The sequence below is a fragment of the Protobothrops mucrosquamatus genome, unplaced genomic scaffold (assembly GCF_001527695.2).
Source record: "Protobothrops mucrosquamatus isolate PMUCROS unplaced genomic scaffold, P.Mucros_1.0 scaffold261, whole genome shotgun sequence".
Lineage (NCBI taxonomy): Eukaryota > Metazoa > Chordata > Lepidosauria > Squamata > Viperidae > Protobothrops > Protobothrops mucrosquamatus.
Genome location: NW_015386608.1, coordinates 2,548 through 15,078, shown reverse-complemented (window position 1 = coordinate 15,078; position 12,531 = coordinate 2,548).

Sequence of the window (12,531 nt, the reverse complement as noted above, 5' to 3'; positions counted from 1 at the left end):
TCACCAGCAATCAATACCTAAATGAGCAGAGATTAACACTAAGATTAGTACTGGATTAGGAATCAAGAAATACACAATACCCCAATCAAAGAATCACCAACTCAGACAAACAAGCTAACAGTAAACAACAGTCTAATAAAGGAACCACCAGCACAACTCTCACCAACACAACTGCCACTAACGGCAAGCTATTAGTATATAAAATGAGAGCAAACCCAACTCCCTACTGCCACTGATGATATTACCAAGTTTGGTAATGAAACATCTGTAAGAAAACAATCAAGCTCATAGAGCACAAAGGACTCTGCAGTTTAGCCTTGAGCTACAAATATTCTCTTCTCAATATTGAGACTTGATATTGCCTGGCACTCTTCCTGAAAGTACTAACCAAATCTAGCCCTACTTAGTTTTTCAAGATTGGACAAGTCAGTTACAGGTAAACCTTGACTTACAACAGTTCAGTTAGTAAGGTGACCAACTTTTTTTACAATGAAAAGGAGGACACAAATAAATTGAAGAAAAAAAATCGTAAATAAAAGAAACATTTTATATCATTGCAACAATAATACAGACAACTTGCATGTGCAAAGTTTGCCAGCCGGGTGTTTTGGCGCGCTCAGCAGCAATTCCTATTGGCTTTCGAAAGCCAATAGCGGGAGTAGCACAGTTCATGCAAAAGTTGAAAAAAAACCATCAAAAAAAGGTGCTGGAATGCCGTTCTGAGCGTTCTATGAGAGAGAAAAAAAGCCATGCAGATTAGTCTTCAAATATCGAAAAGGAGGACATGTAGGAGGACACTTTTCAATGGAGGACAGAACTTACAAAAGGAGGACTGTCCTCCCTAAAGGAGGACGGTTGGTCACCTTACAGTTACTGACTGTTTGAAGTTACAACAGCACTGAAAAAAAGAGACTTATGACTGTTTTTCACTGTTTTACAACCCTTGCAGCATCCCCATGGTCATATGATCAAAATTCAGACACTTGACAACTGACAGTTTATGATGGTGGCAGTGATGGTTGCAGTGACTCCGGGACACTGCTACCTTCTAAGAAGCAAACTCAATAGGGAAGCCAGATTTACTGAGCAACTGTGTTACTAACATAATAATTGCAATGATTCTCATAACAACTCTGGCAAGAAAGCTCATAAAATGGGGCAAAATTCACAACTGTCTTGCTTAGCAACAGAAATTTTGGGCTCAATTGTGGTCGTACGTTGAGGACTACTATAGTTGCTGTTACAGCTTAGGTCGGTGTTTTTCTGATTCTAAGATCTATGGATATCAATCCCCAGAATTTCCATCCAATTCCAATTATGTGAATTCAAGCCCAGACCTCTTAAAGTTACCAAGTCTGAAAAAAAACTGGCTTAGATTAAGTTAGTGAAGATAACTTAAATTAAGTTAATGAACTGGGCTTTTGCAGACAGATTCACTTTTGCAGACAGATTTATATTGGCAATTGTGAACTGCATTACTCAATTTGACAATTCCTTCTAAAGAAGGGCAAAAGATCTGATATCCTACAGATTCTTAAATTTTTCCATAACAGCTTTTCTTGTTGTTTTAACATTATATGTTCTATCCTGGCTTCGATGTTTGTGCTATTGTTCAGATAAGTCGGTCTGTGAGGCCTTATTTTGAGAATGTAGATGCTGATGAAATAGGAAAAGTAGAGGTGAAGATTAATAGAGATTTTGTTTCTTTCAGACTCGGAATTCAATTCTGAGTTTGGCTTAACATGTGTAGCCAGAAAAATGCAGGTGTGTAGAAGAAAGGCATTCCCAAGAGGAAAACATTTCCAGGGTCATCTTCAGCTCTAATGTCTCCTTCGACTTCTTTTGACAATCCACAGTATTTTTCCAATCACATCAAATCTAATCCTCAAGTCCCAACCTCTTTTTGACCCTTTGTGTCAAAATAAAGGGTTTTACAGCCTTGAAGAACTGGTCAAACAAGTATGATAGAAAATGCACGGTAGAAAATAATGTAAGAAACTGATTAGCATTTGTACACTTATAGCCGGCTTGTGAATAGCGGTGCATGTTCCATAGTTGTTTTCAACTGCAAATGTGTTTTCATTTCCTTCAGCAACAACCAGTTACTTCCCACAGTTAAATATATACACCAATGTACATTTTCAAAATGGCCACAAAATTAAAAAATATTTAAAAGATAGCAAAGTAAACTATAACCTCATAACACCAGGTTTTCAGCTTTGAAAAAAATAAGACTGCCTGGCAGAGAGCAGGAAGAGGTTTATATGGAAATAAAAAAGAAATGATTTTTACTTCAAGCTGTAATGTAGGCCCAGTATTAAGAAGCATGACCTTGCAAATATCTTGAATTCACAGCTTAGATACTACCACAAGAGGTCTCTCTTCCTAAGAAATCTCTTAATTGGCAGGAATATCTGGAGCAGAGTCTTTGATAATTTTGTGGCTGTCTGACAGAGACAGGCTCATAACAGAATGCAAGATGCCATAGTCTGATGAAGACAGATCAATATTTAAGTTTCAGATCTTGTATATATTTATTTTTAAAATAAACATGCTACTACAACTCGGCAAAGGGGGCTTATAATAGATTTAAACCACAACAATTTCCATAATAATTAAAGTGAAAAAATAAGCAGCCAGATTAATGAAAATGTGCAATAAAATAAATAAAAAATAACAGCCAAATCCTTTAAAAGCTTCAGTGCAGGACATACCCCTGTGGAGCAAGATAATGTACAGATGCCAATGTGGCTATTTGTGGCTATTTCTGTTAATGCCGGGACTATCCAGGGACCAAAGGCATTTTTTAAAGTGCTCTAGATAGAAACCTCCAAAAAAAGTCAGTGATCTTCTGTTTGAGTCCGTAGACTGGGGATTAATACAAGTTGACCATTCACCTAAATATCTATTTACCAGAGAATTTTTTCTTTTGATTTAATGTTCTGTCCTCAACAGAATAAAAGTATATACTCAACCTGCTGGATCAGAAGAAGGCTATATTATCAGCCTTTTAAAAAAAAATCAGCGTCTTGAGATCACCAGGAGAATCAACATTTTTATTGCAATTGTCTCAAAAATGCTTTTTCAAAAGGCAACCGGACATTTTTTTTCCCCTTGAGAAAGAAGAAAACATTTCGCTTCTCAACCAAGAAGCTTCATCAGTTCTGGCAGGATGGTGGCAATGGCAGGATTAGCACAACCAGTTGACTGCAAAGAAATAAATTCCTTCCAACCCTCCCCCATCCTGCTAGAACTGATGAAGCTTCTTGGATAAGAAGTGAAATGTCTTCTTCCTTCTCAAGGGAAAAAACAGTTCAGTTGCCTTTCAAAAAAGCACCTTTGAGACAACTATGACCTAGGTGACTGAGAATCTCCACAGATATTTTATTAGGATTGCACAGCCAGAACTATTTGTGCAAGTTGAGCCTGTATGTTATTGTTTACTTATGTTGGATTATCTTCCCTTTGTTTTAACTTTCTTCTTAAGTTTGACTTTTTGGTATGCTGTAATCTGATCTTTCATCAAAGTAGAGCTAGAACGAAGCATATGCATGTTTAATATTAAAAGAGCTAAGACAATAAAAATATTTTTTCCTGTCTCCAAAAGAATATAACATCAGTACCACACACCTCTACTAGTAATTTAGAAAGATATGACAAAGAGGTTATAGGGATTGTACAAAAGGGTATTCTTGTTGTTAGCCTAATTATCGCCATTTTGCTTCTGTAAATTATGCTTGTGTTAGGGACGGCATTTTGTGAAGGCAGGAAGAACATGTACACAGACCCAGAGAAAAGGAAAAGAGCGGGAAAGGAATGAAATGTGATTGGCTGATAATATGTGTACTAACATGTGTGCCTTTGTGATTGGTTATTGCCTGCCTATATAAAGAAGTACCTAACTGACCAGTGTGTGGCACTTCTGTACGCAGCTGCCAGTGTTTCAGATAGTGTTCCACCCAGCAACTTCACTTGGCCAAATAAAGTTCTGTTTCTCTTGGAAGCCTCCGCTTGAGTCTCCTGATTTGCCCTCTTGGAACCTCAAGTTCTTCGGGTAGCTGCTGACCCTTACAAGGTCCACTCCCAAGAGAGCTAGTTTGTTCTGGTGGTTAAGGCAAAGGATTGGACCAATTCATTGAAGTCATGGGAATCAATCCTATTAGCCTTGATTGTCATCTGAGTGCCTATGATGACCAATTGGTCATTATGAGGACAGATTGCTGGACGGGAATAGGCCAGAGGTCGAATCCAGCAGTGCACTGCTTATGTTCTCATAGCAAAAGTTGATGCATACGATATGTCCTTTTGCTCTTGTCAACCATGTCACAAAAAATATGGAATAATCATCCCTGTTCAGATGGCCTGTGCTTATGCTAGTTTGGGGATAGAGCAAAAATTAATAATAATGTATTGAAGGTAATCATTAATTTGCAGGTGACATCTGACTTTTGAATAATCTCTGGTGGCAAGAATTAAATTTGTGATTATGAGAAATTATTCAAGTGAGATATCGGAGATTGAATTTTAAAGGCTGAATCATCAGATGCCTCCTTAGTGTGGATTGAAAGAACAATTGAAAGACCCAGAACTGAAGTGAGATGAAACACTGTTTTTCAGATGAAGTCATTCCTGTTGCTCAAAAGAATTCATGACCAGCACCCTTTGATGGGAAGAAGGGACAGGAAGCCTCACCCTGTAATTACATGAAGAGACATGCATAACTAAAAGAAATTCACCATTCTATACCTTGCCTTTGTTATCCTTTGTTTTTCATTTTTTTAACTGTTAGGAATTGCTACAGCATAGTGCTTTTGAATTCTAAACTCCAGTTTCTCTATGGTGTAAAAATGCAAGCACATGTGAATATTTTTTTAGATCTGTTGAAAACAAATTTTAGCAATATTTTTTAGCAATCAATTGCCAACCTTCTTAAAATAGTTTAACATGGGTTTTAAATAGTGTGTATTTTAAATAGTGTGGCATCCCTGTCACGATTACGGACATTGTATCTTCACAATATATCAAACCATTTCCTACACTGTGCTTGTCTGACATCTTCCTGTATGTCTCTGAGATTTTGGTATCAGAGGGAACTGCTCTGTTGCGAACAGAGACAATCATATGTGAAGGAAAAACACATTGGAAGACCAAACTGATTTCAGATGATAGTGGTGAAAGTTTGACTTCACTTAAATGGGCAAGAAATTTATAAACCAGGACTATAACGCTAAATAAATAATCAAATCTGCCTATCTTCACTTTGAGATGGAGTGAAATGTATTCTGGGCACTTTACTGCCTGCTATAGTGAAGGCCATCAGGGAATTTTAAATCTGTTGCATTTGTGTAAGCTTTAGCCTAGCATATTATGTGAGTCCAGCCCCCATGGTTAGTCCTTTATTGTGCTGCGTGAAGCCAGAAAACTGAGTTAATGGATAAGCAAGCCATGCAAACAGAGCTACTATAATTCTGGCTGGATTCATACTTCAGAAAACCATAACGTGGATTGTTTGCTATGCAAACCCAGTTATTATGATTTATAAACCATGATTGTTACTCCCATTTAAGTGCTAGAATCTTCCACGGGAGTTTCAGCCAGGAACGCCTTTATCTGGCATACTCTCTCTTTGATGATCACAATCTAATTGTGCTTGCACCACAATCCATGTTTTGAGTTTTTTTAGATTGGACTCGAATAGCAAGTTAGAACTATGAGAAGTGGTTCCAACCTAACCCTAACCCTCATTGATTTTAGCATCGGGTGTGAAATTTAAACTGGGTCAAAATCTGAAGATGAGAATATTGTCAGGCCTCAGAAACCTGACCATACCATTATTCCTTAATAGTGTGCTTAATAATATGCCGGCTGAGGAATTCTGGAAGTTGCAGTCCACAGTTGCCAAGTTTGAAGAACACTGGTCTAAATTATATTTCTGTCTTTTACCCATAAGGACATTTCAAATGAAAAAAAGATACGTTCATTATAGAATGCTCAACAGAAAAGTGCAAGACAAATAGAGATTAAGAATAAGGATAAGCTAGAAATTAAGATGCTGATAAATTGAAGAAAAGGCTCTGTTGCTATTAATTGATAGAAATATAAATTTCAGTGCTTAGCTAAGAAGTTTAGTTTCAAGCTAGAGGAATAGATGGATAGTATTATCCACCCAATGGGTGGTCATCGCTGCCACACACACAAAAAGAAATGCAACACTGAAAAATGATTACTAGAATATATGTATATGTATATTAGAATATGCTGATTTTAACTCTAGATGCACATGTAAAAATAATTACAATGATTTACATAGAAATTAAAATATCTCTCCTTATAGTAGCAACATTGTGACTGGCAAATTGTTTTCCAACTAATGACTCTTGATGGACAATTTCTACCCCCTTCCTCTTCATCATTAATCTTTATGCTTTCCAACACATATTTTTATGTTAAAACATATACGGTACTCCTTTTGTCATTGAAAATGAACCAGTAGAGGACTGCTCATTGTAAAGTAGAATATAAAGCTTCTCTAACCTGAATATCACATAATAGTTATATTTTTAGGAGGGCGGGGCTAGCAGGTGTAAATGAGGGCAATAATTTGAAATCCAGAAGTGAGAAGAAGGTAAAGAGCCCTTTCTCCTATTATATTCTCAACTCCTTCATCCTTTTATTATATAATCATTTTCTTTGTGAGAAAGTAAGTAAGGTAAGTTATTTAAGTGGAATTAGTGGCACGAATAAAATAGGTTCAAAAACTCTTCTATATATCTTCGTAGCTGGTTGACCGGCTGTATTCAGCGTGTGGTCCTCAACGGAACGGCATCTACATGGAGGGAAGTGTGTAGTGGGGTGCCCCAGGGCTCTGTTCTGGGCCCAGTGCTCTTCAACATCTTCATCAACGATTTGGATGAGGGGATAGATGGGGAACTCATCAAATTTGCAGACGACACCAAGCTGGCAGGAATAGCCAACACTCCAGAAGATAGGTTTAAGATACAGAAGGATCTTGAACATTGGGCACTATCTAACAAAATGAAATTCAATGGTGAAAAAAGTAAGGTTCTACATTTAGGCAAGAAAAACCAAATGCACACAGTACAGTATAGGTGGTACCTTGCTCAATAGTAGTAACTGTGAGAGGGATCTCGGAGTCCTAGTGGACAATCACTTAAATATGAGCCAGAAGTGTGCTGCAGATGCCAAAAAAGCCAACACAGTGCTAGGCTGCATTAACAGAGGGACAGAATCAAGATCATGTGAAATGTTAATACCACCTTATAACGCCTTGGTAAGGCCACACTTGGTATACTGCATCCAGTTTTGGTTGCCACAATGTAAAAAATATGTTGAGACTCTAGAAAGAGTACAGAGAAGAGCAACAAAGATGATTAGGGGACTTGAGGCTAAAACATATAAGGAACGGTTGCTGGAATTGGGTATGTCTAGTTTAACGAAGAGAAGGACGAGGGGGGACATGATAGCCGTGCTCCAATATCTAGGGGCTGCCACAAAGAAGAGGGAGTCAAGCTATTCTCCAAAGTACCTGAAGGCAGGACAAGAAGCAATGGATGGAAACTAATCAAGGAGAGAAGCAACCTAGAACTAAGGAGAAACTCCCTGACAGTTAGAACAATTAACTAGCACTGATGATGTTCCCGCTTTGGATAATGAAAGGTCTGCAAGCAAACAACCAAGCTCAAAGAACACCAAGAACTCTGCAACTTAAATCTTTTGCAAGCAGGGCAACCTGGCTGGACAGGTGGGGAGGAGATGGCAGATCCCTTGGTTGTTAGAGCTGATCTTTGTAAATAAGAGAAGTGAAAACAAAAAAAGTAAAAATCTTTGTCCAAATATGAGAAATTATCTCAGTGGAAATTAACAAGGGAGCCTAGACATTGTGAATCTGTGGAGAAAGTTGAAGAACACAAAGACTCACTAGACCTCACCCAACAGAAAACTTGAAGCTCTCAGGGAAATCTGGACCTCTGAAAGATCCAGCTAGCAGATCATTGGGAGAAAAAAATCAACTGGTTTTAGGTATAGAAGAAACATTAGAGAATCTTTAATTATGGTTTAGGGATGACTTGGGAACTATATCATATATTGTCACACAACGTAGGGATTAACTTGCCTGTTTTCATGTGAAAATACTCTCTGTCTGCATGATTTGATAGAAATCTTCTGCTTTTACTTGTTAATATTTCTAGAGCATAAATTTATTAAAGGTGACTTTCTATGCAAGTATATGTGCGAATTGTTATTATTCATATGTCAATCATTAATCAGATCTTCATTGTGAAATAACCTTTGCACATGTTTTATAAGAGTTGGGTATGTCACCATGGAAATAAATGATGCTGTGTCAAGAATTTTGCCATGTTGCCATGAAAACAACTATAGAAAAACATGTAGTTATAAACAGAGGGGCAGGTATAGCTTATATAATAGAATTAGAAATAGGCTATTTGTGGCTATTTCTGTTACTGCTGGCGCTGATGATTGGTTTATCTTCTAAACATAATAATCCAGGTATTTCTTTTATTCCTAAGACTGTAGCAAAATAATCAGAATCCAATCAGCTCCCTATATGTAGTATTATTGCATGCACAGAGTTCATATACATAAAGAATAAAGGGAAAACTGATAGGAAAGAGAAATTTTTTGATTGGTGGTAGCAAGAGGTACCAGAGTACCAGACCATCTTATTTGTCTCTTGAGAAACCTATATGCGGATCAAGAAGCAACAGTGAGTACTGGACACGGAACCACTGATTGGTTCAAAATTGGGAAAGGAGTCCGGCAAGGCTGTATACTGTCGCCCTGCCTATTTAACTTATATGCAGAGCACATCATGAGAAAGGCAGGGCTAGATGAATCAAAAGTTGGAATTAAGATTGCCAGGAGAAATATCAACAACCTAAGATATGCAGATGATACCACTCTAATGGCAGNATTCCTGGCAAATAGATGGGGAAGAAATGGAGGTAGTGACAGATTTTATTTTCCTGGGCTCCAAGATCACCGCAGATGGGGACTGCAGCCAAGAAATTAAAAGACGCTTGCTCCTGGGGAGGAAAGCTATGGCAAATCTAGACAGCATACTAAAAAGCAGAGACATCACCCTGCCAACAAAAGTGCGTATAGTCAAGGCTATGGTTTCCAGTTGCAATGTATGGATGTGAAAGTTGGACCATAAGAAAGGCTGAGCGACAAAGAATTGAGGCCTTTGAACTATGGTGCTGGAGAAGACTCCTGCGAGTCCCTTGGACTGCAAGGCGTTCAAACCAGTCAGTTCTAGAAGAGATCAAACCCGACTGCTCTTTAGAAGGCCAGATCCTGAAGTTGAAACTCAAATACTTTGGCCACCTAATGAGAAGGAAGGACTCACTGGAAAAGGGCCTAATGCTGGGAAAGATTGAGGGCAACAGAAGAAGGGGACAAGAGATAATGAGGTGGCTGGATGGAGTCACTGAAGCAGTAGACGTGAGCTTAAATGGACTCCAGAAGATGGTAGAGGACAGGAAGCCCTGGAGGAACGTTGTCCATGGGGTAGTGATAGGTCGGACACGACTTCACAATTAACAACAACAGCAAGAGGTAGAGAAAGAAAACTTTGGATTTTTATCTTATATTTTTCTGGAAGTAAGAACCACTGAAATCAAATGAGTGTGCAGGATTGCACTGACAGCCATTCATCTGCATTCAAAACATAAATACATTTAAAAAATAGAATAGTTGCCTTTGTTCAGTTTCACTGAAAGTCTCCTGTGTAGCACTGTGCAACTTGAAGAAAGTAAATACCGTTCCTAGAGTAGATATGATTCTGTAGTAGAAAACTAACCATTCAGCTGTCTCCCTACACGTGACAATCATTTGTCAAAATGTAATCATCTCCGTTTTTCTGAAGCACTCAGAGGAATTTCCTGCAAGAGAAAAACAATATATGTAAGGGTAATACTGCACTTTCCCTTTTCAGATTCTTCCTGCTACTCAGCTGTCACATACTATATACAATAATTTGCAATACAGAACAGTTCAATGTTTCCTATGAAATGAATTGGTTTGAACCTCCACTTACTGTAATTGTCCAGAATTGGCATCTACCCAGCTTACCGTGGTTACATACTGTTCAGTACCAGAGGCCTTCTTCACAAAGCAATCTGTGCCCATTTCCTCAACAGGGAGTGCTACTATGCTCAATATATTAAGATCTACAACCTTAAGATATAAATATAAACACATCATCTTCATTAAATTCTGGAGGATTAATCTATATAAATAAAAATGTAAATGTTCGTTTGTTCAAAATCTTAAATCTCCGAAAGTTCTTCACCGATTGCTTTGAAATTTTGACACAACGTTGCATTCGAATACGCGCGTGTTTTTATATACCTACTATTATATAGATGTCACACCTGTGACAGGTAAAACATGCTTTTTTTGAAAAACAGTGCCATGGACAATTATATGTTGTGTGTTCTAGAGTCGGCAAACCAGACAATCTCTATATCTGCACAGACAATGGAACAACAAAAAATATTGTATACCCACAAGCATTGTGAAATTAAACATATTACAAACGTGCACTTTCTCTTTTCATTCTTTTCCATTTAACCAGACTGAGCCACAGCAACCCGTGGCCAGATACAGCTAGTTCTTAAATAGAATTGTATCATCTGATAAGCAATTTCTGGCCCCAAATCCATATATGTATACTTCTGAACAAGTTCCATAGAATTTAAAGAAGCTGAATTTCTGCTACGTCTTTATAGGATTGTTAGTGAAATACATTTTAATTTCTATATTGGAATGTTAAAGCTTTGGCCTAATAACGGACACACAATCCTCTTCCAAATATATTAAGGTTGGTTTCTCTTAGTTGGTGTGCTAATATAGTTCAGTGGCCCTTCCTACTCTTGTGCCTTTCTGTTGTATTGGGACTATAAATCCTAACATCTGTATCTCGCATATGTAGGAAAAGACAGTAGCTTGACACCTGACACAGTAGAGATGACATCTCACACAGTACAGTACATATAAGAAGCTGCTTAGCACATTTTTTTCTACTACGCATTTCTAATATGTGTGCTTATATTACTCTGACTTCTAAATCAGGTAGAATGACCTGAAAGAATGTCTTTCATGTCACTCTACCTGATTTAGAGTAGCGCTAGTCATTTAGCTATGGTGGATCTCACTTTCAATTAAACATGGTTTGTTAAGAGCTTGAAAAATGGAGCAAAACAAGAAAGTGCCCTGGCCCACACTTCCAAAGTTATTGTTTGAAATGATCACCTGGTACACCTGGTTAATTCAAGATAGTACAATATAATCCCAAGAGTTATTCCAGTATTTGGGATTTTCCCACATGCTTTCAGTCACCTGGAGGAAGGTATTTTTAGTCTTTCAGGGGATTTGTACAAATAACATGCTGAAGCTGAGAGGCATTTTTTTTTTTCGTTTTGTCCTGCAAAAATTAAGTTTATATGCATTTTGCCTGCTCACCTTTTGATGCTGTGAGCAAGGATTATGGGACAACAATGGGATTTATTAAGGTCTGGATTGAATGAAGCTTAAAATAGTTAGAGACTTCAAAGAAAAAGAGTCTGTGAGCGAAAACAAAAGCACATGACCATGGAGAGCGAAAAGATAGAAGGTATATGAAGGGGAGGTCAAATAAACATTCTGCCCCAGCCCCAGATACCTATCTGAGAGGGAAAAAATGCCCATTTTTGTCTCTTTCAAGACAAGCAATTACAGACACATGGAACAGTTCATATTAATTCAGTTCACCTGAAACAGGTGAGACTGGTGTTGCTGTGTTGATTGGTGTTGCTCAGGAATACCATTTGCTTCCACAAATCATTTTAATAGCCAAAGGTCCTACCTTCTCTGTTCAATCCCCAAGTTTGATTTTTGTTCTTCCCTGGACATTTCAAGATCTTAATTTTTAATCTCTAGCTCTGAGGCACAATAGATTCTGCAATCTTCTGCAATTATTAGTGCTCAAGATTACTTTCTAATCTTCTCCATGCTCCATAGTAGCTACTGTTTCTAGGTTTCAGTGAGGCATGCTTTGTTTCCATGCCTTTCTTCAAGGTCTATTGCTTCCATCTAAGGTTTCTACCCCTCTTTCATTATGACTAGGTGCAGATCTGATCTGATTGCCAGCTCTTCTGTGCTTTATTTTTTCAGGCAGATGGAAAACATGAAGTGTCCTCAGGCAGGAACCCTTGGTTATTGGCTATTCCCCCAATCCCTAAACCATTAATCTGTGGTCAATTAACATTCCTCTGCTACATTCCAAGAATCTCAGCAGCCTAAGAAACATCAAGGCAGCAACAAGCATGTTTACAGTAACAAAGGTAATAATAATCTTAGATGTCCCATAATTGGCTATAAAGCTACAGAGGTCTGTCCCAAAGCAAAACTTCTGATCCCCCATGTTTATTTTTCATTTATATTGCATATGAAAATATATACTTTAATTTATACTTTAATTGTATATCTATAAAACACACATTAAAT